The following is a 13206-nucleotide window of genomic DNA, read 5'->3' on the forward strand; positions in this document are numbered from 1 at the left end:
GCTCATCATTCAAACAAAAAACACATCATAACAATATATATATATATATATATATATATATATATATATATATATATATATCAAGTCTGTCAACTACGTTCGTGATACAGACGTTTTGAGGGTCTTGATATGTCGAATCTCTCAAAAATTGAGGATCTCAACTCAAATATTTTCCTCTTCGTTATGAATTAATGATTTGCTATAGAAATAAAAATATTCTCATTTACGTGTTAATGTTGGTCGTGTGCAGAAAACTGTCAATCAATAGTCGATTGGTACGAGTTTTTAACATCTTTAAAATTTTACAGTAAATAGTACCATGATATAAATGCTGACTGCAAATTAGCTGAATATAATTTGGATTGGCTTATTTGTTTGAGAAGTTAATAGGCCTACCTATCATTAAGTTGCTGACTATGAAGTGACATTTACTTGTATTTAGCCTTTTCTTAGTACAAAACTAGCTGTTTGTGCTTTTGGTCACGAGAACCACAACATGTCAAACTCAACTTCACAGGCACTTCACGCATAAATTTCCATTTCATCAACTTCCGATAAACGATCGAATATAAAAAAATACCAATAACACTTTTGTTTTAGGATCTTATGTAGCCACTACCTCAGCAAAATTGCCTCTTCCAACCCCTCCCCTTGCCTGTTCCTTCTCGAGACCCAGCAATCTTCCCTGTCTTCTGTGTCCAATACTACACTTTTTAATTACGATAATGCAATAAGTAGTCCTGTTGCTTCCAAAAACTTACACTTTGCATTAAAACATCTCATGCTCGCATCTGTATTTGCTATCTTCTTTATCGCAATGTGACTACTAAGCTACTAACCCCATCCATTCCTTACTCCATAAATGAAAGAGCAAGCTAGAATCTAGAATTAGCACTTAGCAAATGTAAATCGCCTGAAGATGAATACGCTTATATTTTGAATTTCTGTCAGGTAACTCATATTTTACCCAGCAATGATAATTTTTCTCTGCAAGCACCAACTACCATTTATTTTGGTATCTTAATTTACAGAATTTTCAACTGATAAACTAGAATGCTTTCTTTGCAAACAATTTTGACATTCAGTAGATTTATGTACCACTATCCAAAACAGTGTTGCTCTCCATGACCTTTCTCCGGTTTCAAGTAACTCAGATATGAAACAAGAATCTTACGCCATTTTAACCACTAGTAACACTGATTATAACTCTCAAAATATTAATCATGGGTCTCTCTCCAATAATAATAAACTCTACCAAGATGCCCCTGAATCTATTTCACTTAATGTAACTCAGCTTATAATATATGTAGTATTTTTTGAAAACTTCTTTGGCATCAACGACGATACTCAGAAAAATGTAAATAAAAGAAAAAGTTTACCTGAACTACATGTAAAACAAGAAGCATACCATACGTACAAGACAATAAGAAAAGAAAAATAGAAAATAATCACTGGGAACACTTTTCGAAAGAAATGGACCATAATTCTTATGGTCTGTAAAAGGAAATATGACGCTTTGTAAGAGATCAAAGAACGGAGGTAAAGAAACTAATAAAACCAATATTGTTCTGAATCGGCATTTTTACACGAATTTTAAAACGAAATTCAATGTCCTATTATCCTTAGTACCCGAGTTAGTAGTATTTTTTTATTCCTTGGTTTTACTATTTTAAAAACTGAATTCATAAATTCAAAATAAAAGTCTCCATAATTCCACGCCAGTTATTTTACATGTAACAATTTTAACATATTGAACGATTTTATTTATATACCATTTTTTAAAGTAAAGACGTTGCACGTCACAATTTATATAAAGTGACGTCACTTATATTTAAAATTTCCAGAACAATCTTAGAGTTATAATACGAAATCCATACGGAACTGCTCGATCATAGGCGTCAACATGGTATAATATTCAGAAAAATCATTATATTGGGAATTTTAGAATTATATTGATTAAATTAAATGATTAAATCGAGAGAAGATTGAATAGCTTATCAGAATCTCATAACTTCAGAACTGAAAGAAGTAAAACATCTAAATGAAAATGCTTTAGATATAGAGGTGACAAACATGCGAATAAATAGTGCGATTCGAAACGCTCATAGAAAATATAAGGAACAAGGGAAAAACAAGATGGATAAACTCACTCAAGCTACTAAAGATCTTATAAACAAAAAAAAAAGAGAATTGAAAGACAAATACACAGATAACTTTATAACACTTAGACAGTTAAACAAAGATATCAAAAAAATCCTTTCGAAAAGATGTCAGAAATTACAACACTAAATACATAACTCAAACCATTGATAAAAATAAAAGTTTAAATGTTCTGCGCCGACAAATGACTGAAGGATCGAAAAATATTTGTAAACTTGTAAATAAAAAAGAAGAAACTACAACAAATAAAGAAGATATTTTAAAAATTGCTCAAGATTTTTACTCAGAATTGTATAAGCGAGAAGAACTTTCAGATCCTGGTCAAAATCAAATACCAAAAGTTCAAAATGTAGGCTCAGAAGACATCCCAGATATCACAACAGAGGAAATAAAATCAGCTCTCTCGGAGATGAAAGACAATAAATCACCTGGAGAAGATGGGATAGTCATTGAACAAATCAAAGAAGGAGGAGGAACGTTAGTAAAAGTGTTGAAAAAGATGTTCAATACTTGTTTGACAAGAGGCGTAACCCCCTCCCAGTGGCATAATGCAATAATAACCATAATGCACAAAAAGGGTGACATTTCAGACCTAAAGAACTACAGACCTATTAGTTTGCTCTCCCATACATGCAAAATATTCTTAAAGATAATAACAAAACGACTTGTGAACAAACTGGATAGTTACCAACCTTGTGAACAGGCTGAGTTCCGCTCCAGATACAGAACAAATGATCATCTACAAGTTATAAAAACGCTAATAGAAAAGTGTACAGAGTGTAACAAGCCTATCTTTCTTATATTCATAGATTATGAAAAGGCGTTTGATACTATAGATCATCATAAAATGCTTCGAGGATTGGCTGACTGCCGCATTGACTACCGATATATCGCATTGATTAAAAGTATTTACGAAACTGGTACAGCTTGTGTCCGCCTTCATGAAGATACCAAGAAGTTTCGAATAGAACATGGAATTAGACAGGGTGATACTATCTCCCCTAAATTGTTTACAGCTGGTCTTGAATATATGTTCAAGCAAATGGAACGAGAGGATAACATGGGTCTGAAGCACCTAAGATTTGCCGATGACATCGTTTTAATATCTGATAGAGTTGATAAAGCTGCAAAAATGCTGCATACGCTCTATAAAGTGTCAAAAACAATTGGTCTTAAAATTAACACCTCAAAGACAAAATGTATGACCAACCTTGTAGTCAGCGGTAAAATTCTGATTGAGAGCCATAGCTTACAAATATCTAGGGCACGAGATTCGCTTAGGCCGTGATATTCAGACAACTGAAATACAAAGAAGGATACAAAGAAAACATTTATTATTATTAATAATATAAATTTTATGAAATAACTTTTTAAGTTTATTATTCCACAAAATAATAATTTTAATTAAATAGATTAGACAATTGTACGCAGCTGATATGGGAATACTTCAAAGTTTAATGACGGTTCAGCGTGTGGCAAAATTGTTTAAAGTGTTGCCGCTTTTTTAGAGTAAGACTTTTGTTTATGTTTTGATTTCTTACACAGTTCGATCATAATATATTATATATTAATAAATTGTATTTATAAATATATATTAAATTTAGATTAATAGATTTAAAAACTAATTATTGTTGTTTATTGTGATTGTGCTATGCCAAAACAACTAAATAGTTTGTAGAAAGCTGATAAGCTTTCATATAATATAGATTATTTTGAACAAGAAATAATGGCGGGACGTTTTTACTATTAATACTCTAAAATAGATAAGTTTAGAATTTAGAATATATAATTTTGTATTAAAATGTTTTTTTATGTATTTCACTGTGTTGCAGTAGACTTAAAACTAAATGTATTTACTGTTAATATAATAGTTTGACAAATAGTTGACATTTTAAAAATTCCTCACTTACTAACTATTCTGATGTTTTGGCAACGCTGTGGGGTTCTGACGTCGTAAATCTTGAATGACGTGCAATCATTTTTATACGAAAAATTCTTATATATAACTACTTCATAAATATCTAAAATAATAAATTATTACAATTTAAAAATTTACTTTTAAAACTTCTCGTTTATAAAGATCCTTCACACAATGTACCTAATACGGAGCGCAGAAAAATACGCAATAAATTAATCCTCCTTTTTCCCTCCTTGCCAACATCGGAAAAGCACGTTGCGTCATAAATAATACGATCAAAGAACATTCTGACTGACAAGCTTTTGTTCCTTATTTTGCGGTCACGTTCTCTTCTGCATCCCCTGAAACAAAGTTGTATCAACCAATTGTCCGTGTCATCGTACTAATTGGAATCGAGTAGAAAATCCTGAAATTCTCTTGTGTAAATCCAGAGGCGTTGCAAAAAATAAAAAACTTTTTATACGCTACTAGTTTATCATTATGTTTAAAATGAATGCAAAAAAAAGGGATCTACCGGATTTACACTAAAGCGAATTTGTTTTTGTTGTATTTTGTGTTTTGTAACGGTATAAAATGAACTAAAATATTAAGTAATACTAAATTTTATTTGCCCCTTTAAATTTTTGAAACTGAAAACATGAATCATTTTTGATATCTTTGTAAAAATCCTTACAAGAACACCATTATAAAGGATGATTCATTAAATAATTTTGCAAAATAGGCACTGTATTTTTTGTAAACAGCCAGATAACGCAATATTCTAAATTTCACTAGAATGTGACCCAATTCTAGCGCATCGGGATTCTAGAACCCATACGATGTTTTACAAATTTACTTTTGTTTTGACTCACCAAAAATATTCTATACAGATTTATTTTATGCAGATATAAATCAAAATATTCGATGCAGATATTATAAATTAATATGCCAAATAAAAAATAAATATTCCTAAGTATCGCGTTTGCCATTTAGTAACAAACAGACTTCAGTCTAACAGTAGTAATCGTTTTTCCACGGGTGGTAACAACAAAAAACTGATTCATTTTTCTCTCTTAATATATTCGTCATTTCCTCCTTTTTCATTTGCTATGTCAGATGATAAGATTCGACCACTTGTTTATCTAAAAACTTTAAATTAAAAACTTTCATTTGCTATGTACGATTCGATCAGTTCTTTATACTTGTACTTAGTCGGAGGCCTTCTTCAAATCAATAAATCAAAATTTGTCTTATAGTAAACAGATTTTTATCCATAGTGTACTAGTCACTATACATTAATTAATAAAAAGATAAAATTTTTTATAATTTGTGTATAATTTTTTATAATTTTTTATAATTTTCCATAATTTTTTATTATTTTTTATAATTTTTTATAATTTTATTGAATTTTATTGAATTTTATTTAATTTTTTTTAATTTTATTTAATTTTATTTAATTTTATTTATTTTTATTTAATTTCATTTAATTTTCTTTAGTTTTATTAAATTTTATTTAGTTTGATTTAATTTTATTTAATTTAATTTAATTTTGTTTAGTTTGATTTAATTTTGTTTAGTTTTATTTATTTTTTTAATTTTATTTAATTTATTTTATTTTATTTCATACAAACATTTTAAAATAAAAATTAACCAAATCTATCTAGTCGTTTTCAAGTTGTTATAAATAAATATATTATATAAAATTATAATAAGTATATATTTATGTATGTATATTATGTGTATTACCGTATACTGCAAGGGTACAACAACCGCTTCAATTTTCGATTGACGCTAAATAGGATTTCGTTCCTGTGCAAAATATAATACCGAGCGATAAGAAGTACTCACTTCGAAAGTATTTAAAGTTACATGGAATAGAAGTATGTAAAAACCTGGGAAACTAGAAAAAGTAATGCAAGAGATCTAACGAGTATGTTCGAATAACACCATTCGAACATGTAAAACTATTTATAAATATTTTTAATTTAGTATTTAACTTCACTTTTGACAAAAATGCACCCACTCTATAAATGTCAAAAAATTGTCAAACGATTGTAAAACAATTTGTTAACAGTGTTTTATATTATAGTTTTTTGTGCGCTTAAAACTCTTTCAAAAAAGACTTCCCGAAAAATCAGGCACACCGCTTACCCTCAGAGCGAATTTCGACGTGGATAAAGCAACATCTCTGTTTGGCAGAAGTCCCTAAAAATCCGTCAACGATTTACTCCTCAAAAAAGGTACACAGCACAGATCACCTACCTCTAGATGCTTCACGACAATACTTTAGTTAGATATGAAATTCAGCGCTCCAAGAGATTTGTATCGGAACTAATTCAAGCGGGAAATTACGCGGGAATTTCAAAATTTAATTTTGGTGGGAAAATTTATATAAAGCTTAAAATATTTAAATATGATTTGGTATTTAAAAAAAAAGTGCATTTGAAATTTTAAAATGTGCAAATTATTTTTAAATTAAAATATACACTATACTATTTACGAAAAAATAAGACAAAATATAATTTATTTATTTATTTAATACATGTAAAACAACTTTGTAGATATATAAATTTAGAATAAAATAGAAATATACTTTATTACTACTGAGAATTGTACAATTTTATGGACAAAGCTTACAAAAAGTCAGAAAAATAACAACGATTTAAAATGTACTGAAATTACATAAATCGTCAATATCACAAATTAAAAGATAATAAAATACACAATGTATTGCAAAATTTAAATAAATTGCAAATTGCATAGTTTTAGTTGCTGCATGTGATACTGAAATATATATTTATATAAATACTTTAGTTACTTGTACACAAAGCTATTCGTTCAGAAACTCTTCTACTGAATAATGGTCTTTCATATAGATAGGTTTTTGTCCTTTTACGGAACTTAAGGAAAGAAGTTGAAGATTTAAATTGCAAAGGGAGGTGCTTGTACAATTTTTTCGCTGAATATAATATGGATTTCTTTACTAACTCAGTGGACGGGTTCGGTAAATACAAATCAAAGTACAATTTTGCTGGAAAAACATGTAGCAAACACTTTCCAAAATATATAAAGTGGAAAAAGTTTACAATTTTTTGTAAAATATTTTGTACAATTTTTTTGCTAAATATAATATAGATTTCTTTGAATTTCTAGCGGAGTAGTCATGATTAGGTCTTGCTGGAAAAACATGTAGGTGTTTACGAATTAAGAAACACTTTCTAAAATATATAAAAAGGGAAGAGTTAAAATCTGTGATTTTTGAAGTAGCGTTTTCAATATGTTATTCTACTGAGGCTTACAGATACTCTATTGCTCTTTTCTGAAATTTAAAAACAACATTAGATTGGGTCAGCTGTTCTAGAACACCAAAAAAGAAGACCATATCAAAGATGAGACTCGAACAAAGAAAAATATGTTATTTTGGAAGATGCTAAATTGATTTCCTTCGAAACAGTTCTTATAGCTTAGCAGGCTGAGGCTCCTAAAAAATAAGGAATGACTTCCACCAACACTTTTTTTATTTGAGGGGTTTTTACACCACCTCTGCTACAAAACTGGTATGAAATAGATGATTTCCACTGTTTTCTTAGACCCCTTACCATAAGAACTAGAACATGATCTGCTATATATGAATCTCTGTCATCTCCTATGTCTTTAACGCCATCTATACACCTACTATGCTCATTGTAACGAAGACTTGGCTTAATCGCCATTTAATCAAATATTATAGCTATATGCTTATCAATTCCTTCTATTTTTGATATTGTTGCTGTTAGTGACTCAAATATTAACTTAATAATTAATTAATTCCTGGGCCCCCAATAGTTTAAACTAGAAGTTTGTTTAATAATGACTTACTGGGTAAGATAAATAGATTGGAAAGAATACTATATGAACGAGCACTTTGTTTTTATAAAGACAAAGTTAAACATTTCTCATGAAGAGTAAATCGTCTTAACTTTTTTGTTTTACAGCTCTCTCTTTACTGAATTTGAATTAGCATAGCTGCCATTCTATTAATGTTCTGAAGGTCAACCAATTAACCAATTTATTTTCTTTATAAAACTCTTTATCTTGAAACAGTCTGCGTTTTACAGACATTTTACTATTTCTTTCCAAAGAATATTTTATGGTATAGTTGTTTTAATGCTTCATATAATTTTTTCTTTTTAGGAGTAATTTTACTTCTTGTTATCTTGCACTGTTGCAATATTTTCAGCGGTGTGATATTCTTAAGGGAAACACCTGAAAGTAAATGTGATTTTAATTTCTTTATTCAATACTTACAAGGCAAAACATATTCATTATATTAACCTTCGTGTACTTAGTAGACTGTTTTTTGATGGAGACTATGAACACAGGCAAGCTCCTATTTCTAGTTTTTAGCCCCAGCTGGTCTATGACACGGTGACAACTAAAATAAACACTTCGGATAGTATCACTATCCGAAAGTTAAGCAAACTGTTAATTTTATATTTAATCATATTAGAGAATGTTTACAAATCTGCTGATAACAATACAAAATATAAAATTTTAATTTTTAATTACCTTTTAAATCCTTACTCTCATTAGTTTTTACAATTAAAATCTCTTCGTTTGGTAACTGTGCATAATTGTATTCTGCAACTAAAAAGTTTCATGAAATAATAACCGATTGGAAAATTATTAATTTGTTATCTTCCCAATAGTTACTACAATGGGTTATCTCAAATGATTGAAACATGTGTGTAGATTGTGCATCTCTACTTTTTGAAGAACTTTCAACTAAAACAAAAAGTTAATATAATAATTTATAGCACGATTCACTTCAAATAAAATAATTTTTATTAATTACATATCAGGGCTACTTACTTTCTGTTACATTTGCTTCCGCACACAACATTGAAATACTTCTGGGATGTAGATTAGAAGAGGAATCTAAAATCAATCAGGTATTTGTTCTCGGGAATTGCATTTTGGTACAAGCTATGACTTCATGTAGAAGCCAATTTATCTTCAAAGTGCCTGTGGCATATTCGTTTTGTTTTAAAAACTGTAGTGGAATTGTGGAATTCATCATATCAAAATTAGGATTTTTTATAACACTAAGCCACTTCCTAAATCGTATAATGTCTTTATCAGAATTTAGAAAGGCATGTCTAATTGTTGACGAATTGGTACATTGTCGGATACAATATTTATTGTGAAAAACTATATTTAACTAATTATGATTAATCTGCAAAATACTATTTGAAGTCCAGGAACATTTAAAATACAAACTAATTTGAGGTTGATGCTAACAATAACTTAGAGATATTAAACCAAGTTTAGTTTGATTTTTTTGCAATAATAACCATTAAATCAAACAATTTAGACGAATAATAACTATCTGAAATCTGATTATAGTGACGCTAATCAATTACTGACAATTTACGATTGACAATTATAATTTTTAGTTTGGCTCTAAACGTAAACTGCAGAGTATAGACTTAAGACAGAGTATAGCGACATCTTAAGATTTGTATCGGTACTACAAATGACATTTAGTTTAGTTTGACCTTGAGCTACCTGCGTGAAATGTCTAGTTATTAGTGGTCTGTGGTACACAGTGCTCTCCAAATCGGTAAACGATTTGTCCCGCTGTTGGTATAACAGCAATCAATTATAATCACAAATATATTATACATATTGATTATAATATACAGTAGTGCCCGTTTTTGTATACACTAGAAGTGTTAGAAGTTTTTCTCGCATGGTTCTCTGAGTGGCCTTTGACACATGGTTACCACATCTCCGCAGCTCTTGATCCAGGATCTTCGTGATAACGACTTGGATAGATAATAGTGCACATACACTTTCGAAAGACTTAATAACTAGTAAGTAGTATTTAGTAGTAGGAATTTTGTTTAGTTCTTTATATATTTGTACTGATTTTATTTATGCTATTTGTTTTTCTTTCTTTTTCTCTTTGGATACTTTTTGAACCGTTAGTGTTTAAGACATTCTTATATTACAGGTAAGAGCTCTCATATTTTGTAACCAGCAATCTATGTTATACTCTCTATCTCATTTTAGGACATTCTTCATGTTTGTCCTATTGTGTAGATACTAATTTTATCTACAGAATCAATATAGACATCATGAGTATTAGTGACATCAGATAGCTACATGTTGTTCAATCTGACACTACAAACAGTACGGTTTATTTCTCTGGCAATACAGAAACTCCTCACCGAAATAGAGTTGTAGATTTTTTATCGAAAACGGCTGTATCATCTGTAATTAGTTTTATACCTATATCTGATAGAATTCTGATATTACAAGTTTACACCGATAAAACCAAACTAAATATCATACAGCGAGGTATATGCCCCTACTGCCAATAAACCTGACAAAGGGATCGAGTTGTTTTAAGAGAATACAAATTTAGTTCCATAATCAAGAGATACTACAAATTAACGTTAGAGATTTTAATGCTAGGATCGAAAAGAAAAACGGAAATTGCAACATGTAGGCGGGTTCGGACTTGCGATAAGAAATAAGAGAGGTGACAGTTGTTACAATTATTTAAAGACTTCAATTTTATAACCACAAACACTTTCTACAAACATGCAAAGATTATAATATCTGAAACTCCTCAGGTATATTCACAAAATCTCTCATATCAGCATAAAATAGTAATATTAATATGGTAATTTTATTTGGAATATATGTTATACTGTGACTGTCACACATCACGCATAAAAAAATACTCCTTAGACCATACAGATACGAAAAATATACGGACTATCCTGTGGCACATACAATACCAAAGAGACAGTGCGCAACGTACAATATCCATCGTGACTAGCAGAAATGTCAACCATAGATAAAGAATATATATTACTGAATAGATAGGAAACTGTGTAGGTTATTTCTGGACAATGCGCCGTCTGGCGGCCTTAGGAAAGCAACATCTTTTTAAAAAATCTTCTCGTAATTCTTCAAATATAAAGATTAATATTGAGGGTTTGATTACAAAAATAAAACAAACGTTGGTTCTTTTTCTACTTTATTTTCTTTTTTACCTTTTTATATAAACATTAATTACATGTATTTAAATGTAGTTGGTTAAACAGTGGCTATTCTGTAGTTTCTATAAATTACAACACAGAAACAGAGAAGTAATAGCATCACATTTCAAGGTGGACTTATATCTCAATCCAACATAGCGGGCTTCTGGTCCAAAATGAATTGTGCAAGTCTTCTCTGTCAATTTTGTTAATCCAAATATCATAAAGCTAAAAAATAAATAGTTTGTTTTTAATATTTTCTGTGAAATAATGTTACATAGTATATATCTAGAGGTGCTTTACAAAAGGACAAATAAACAAAAGTTTTGTAGAAAAAGTTCTTGAAACATTGAAGAATTGCCACATTTTTAATGGCGATAATTTTAATTCCTAAAAAACTTTTACCTAATTCTATATCGGCAACAATTCTAATACACATCATAACGTGAAAGAAAGAAGTTTGGGACAACATCGGACATTTTAAGGCAGTTATTAAAAAATAAATAAAAAAATCTTATATCAGCATTTTCTACTTACCGCCCTATATTTTGGAAAAATATGCATTTGAGCATCCTTATTGTAATTATTACAACCATTAACGCAACAGTTAAAAACCGTAATTATTTAAATATGATGGCAAAAAAGCAAACAATTATTTAATCGCAAATAATACAACTCGAAACACTTTGTCGAAACCACAATAAAAATGGCGTACTTGTTTTGTTGGTTGCGGTATTGCGCAGTTACGAAGCTTTGCTATGAATGCTACGCCCTCTGGTGTCCTTGGGAAATACAAATTTCAGAGGACTGTCACTCCCATAAGAGATACCCGGGCATGATGTCAACCCCCAACTTGACTTCCCTGAACGCGAGCTTATAAAACCAGAGCCTACGTATTGCCTGACTACATATTCACTTGAAGTATTTCTCGACTGTTCATGGTATATAAAATTTCAGTTTGTTTCATTGGATTACATTTTTAATTAACAAAATAGCTTTTATCGTTTTATTAAATAATAATTAACGTCTGTCTCAAGAATGTATTTGTTTTGTTATATATAAATTATTTGGGTGGACGGTCCTGCAAGTGACACAGTAGTTTCGTTGATTTTCGCTCCGTAATAAACTTCAAATAATTGGGGAATTACAAGTTAAAAAATTCAACAAAGTTCAAAAATAAGAGTTAAAAGTTAAGTGCATACAGGTGATAGTAGTGAATAAAAGAAATACCATCAGACAAGTAAGATATAACCATTTTAAATAATTTTAACAAGTTTTGAGTAAATAAATAATTGTGAGAAATATTTAAAAAACTGGTTTTGGCGAATGTTTTAAGTCCGAGGGGTCGACCCGCTTAGGCATTCCTACGCGTTTTTTGGTTTCTTGGCAGATAAGAAAGTAATTATTAGTGCCGACAAAAATTAAATATTAAAATAAAAGCCTCATAAGTTTATTACAAAAATTCAGATCCGGCCTTAGAATAAATTAGTTTAAAGTTAAGATTAGAATTAAATTAAATTAAAATAATAAATATTAATTGTTATTGTAATAAAAAAGTTTAATTAATATGGGAAAATATTATATTGGTGTATATTAATATACACCAATAAGCCTTCAAAAGAAGCAAAGCTACGTTAAGAACACCTCCAAAGGATAACATAAAAAATTGCGAAATGGAAGAACTAAAGAAACTACTAGAAGAAATAAATTAGGAGATTAAAACGGAGATAAAAGAGCTAAAAACAGAAATGAAGGAAGAAAATAAGGAGATCAGAAGATATATAAATGAAATTAAAGAAGAGATGAAACTAAATAATGAAGAAATAAAAATCATAAAGCTGGAAATAGAAAGGGTGAAGGAAGAGTGGACAAAAGAGAAAGAAGAACTGAAAAGAGAAAACGAACTAACCAAAACCGATAACAAAAAGATAACGGAAGAATTAAATGATCTAAAGCACTCATTAGAAAGATTAGACAAAGAAAAAAGAAAGAAGAATATAATCATTAGTGGAGCAATAATAGACTCTGAAGACCCAAAAACATTGAAAGAAGGAATGACTACTATGTTAGAAAATCATCTTGAAGTCAAAACTAATATTAAAAGAGCACAAAAAAAGG

Source organism: Diabrotica undecimpunctata, chromosome 6 (assembly GCF_040954645.1).
Source record: "Diabrotica undecimpunctata isolate CICGRU chromosome 6, icDiaUnde3, whole genome shotgun sequence".
Taxonomy (NCBI): domain Eukaryota; kingdom Metazoa; phylum Arthropoda; class Insecta; order Coleoptera; family Chrysomelidae; genus Diabrotica; species Diabrotica undecimpunctata.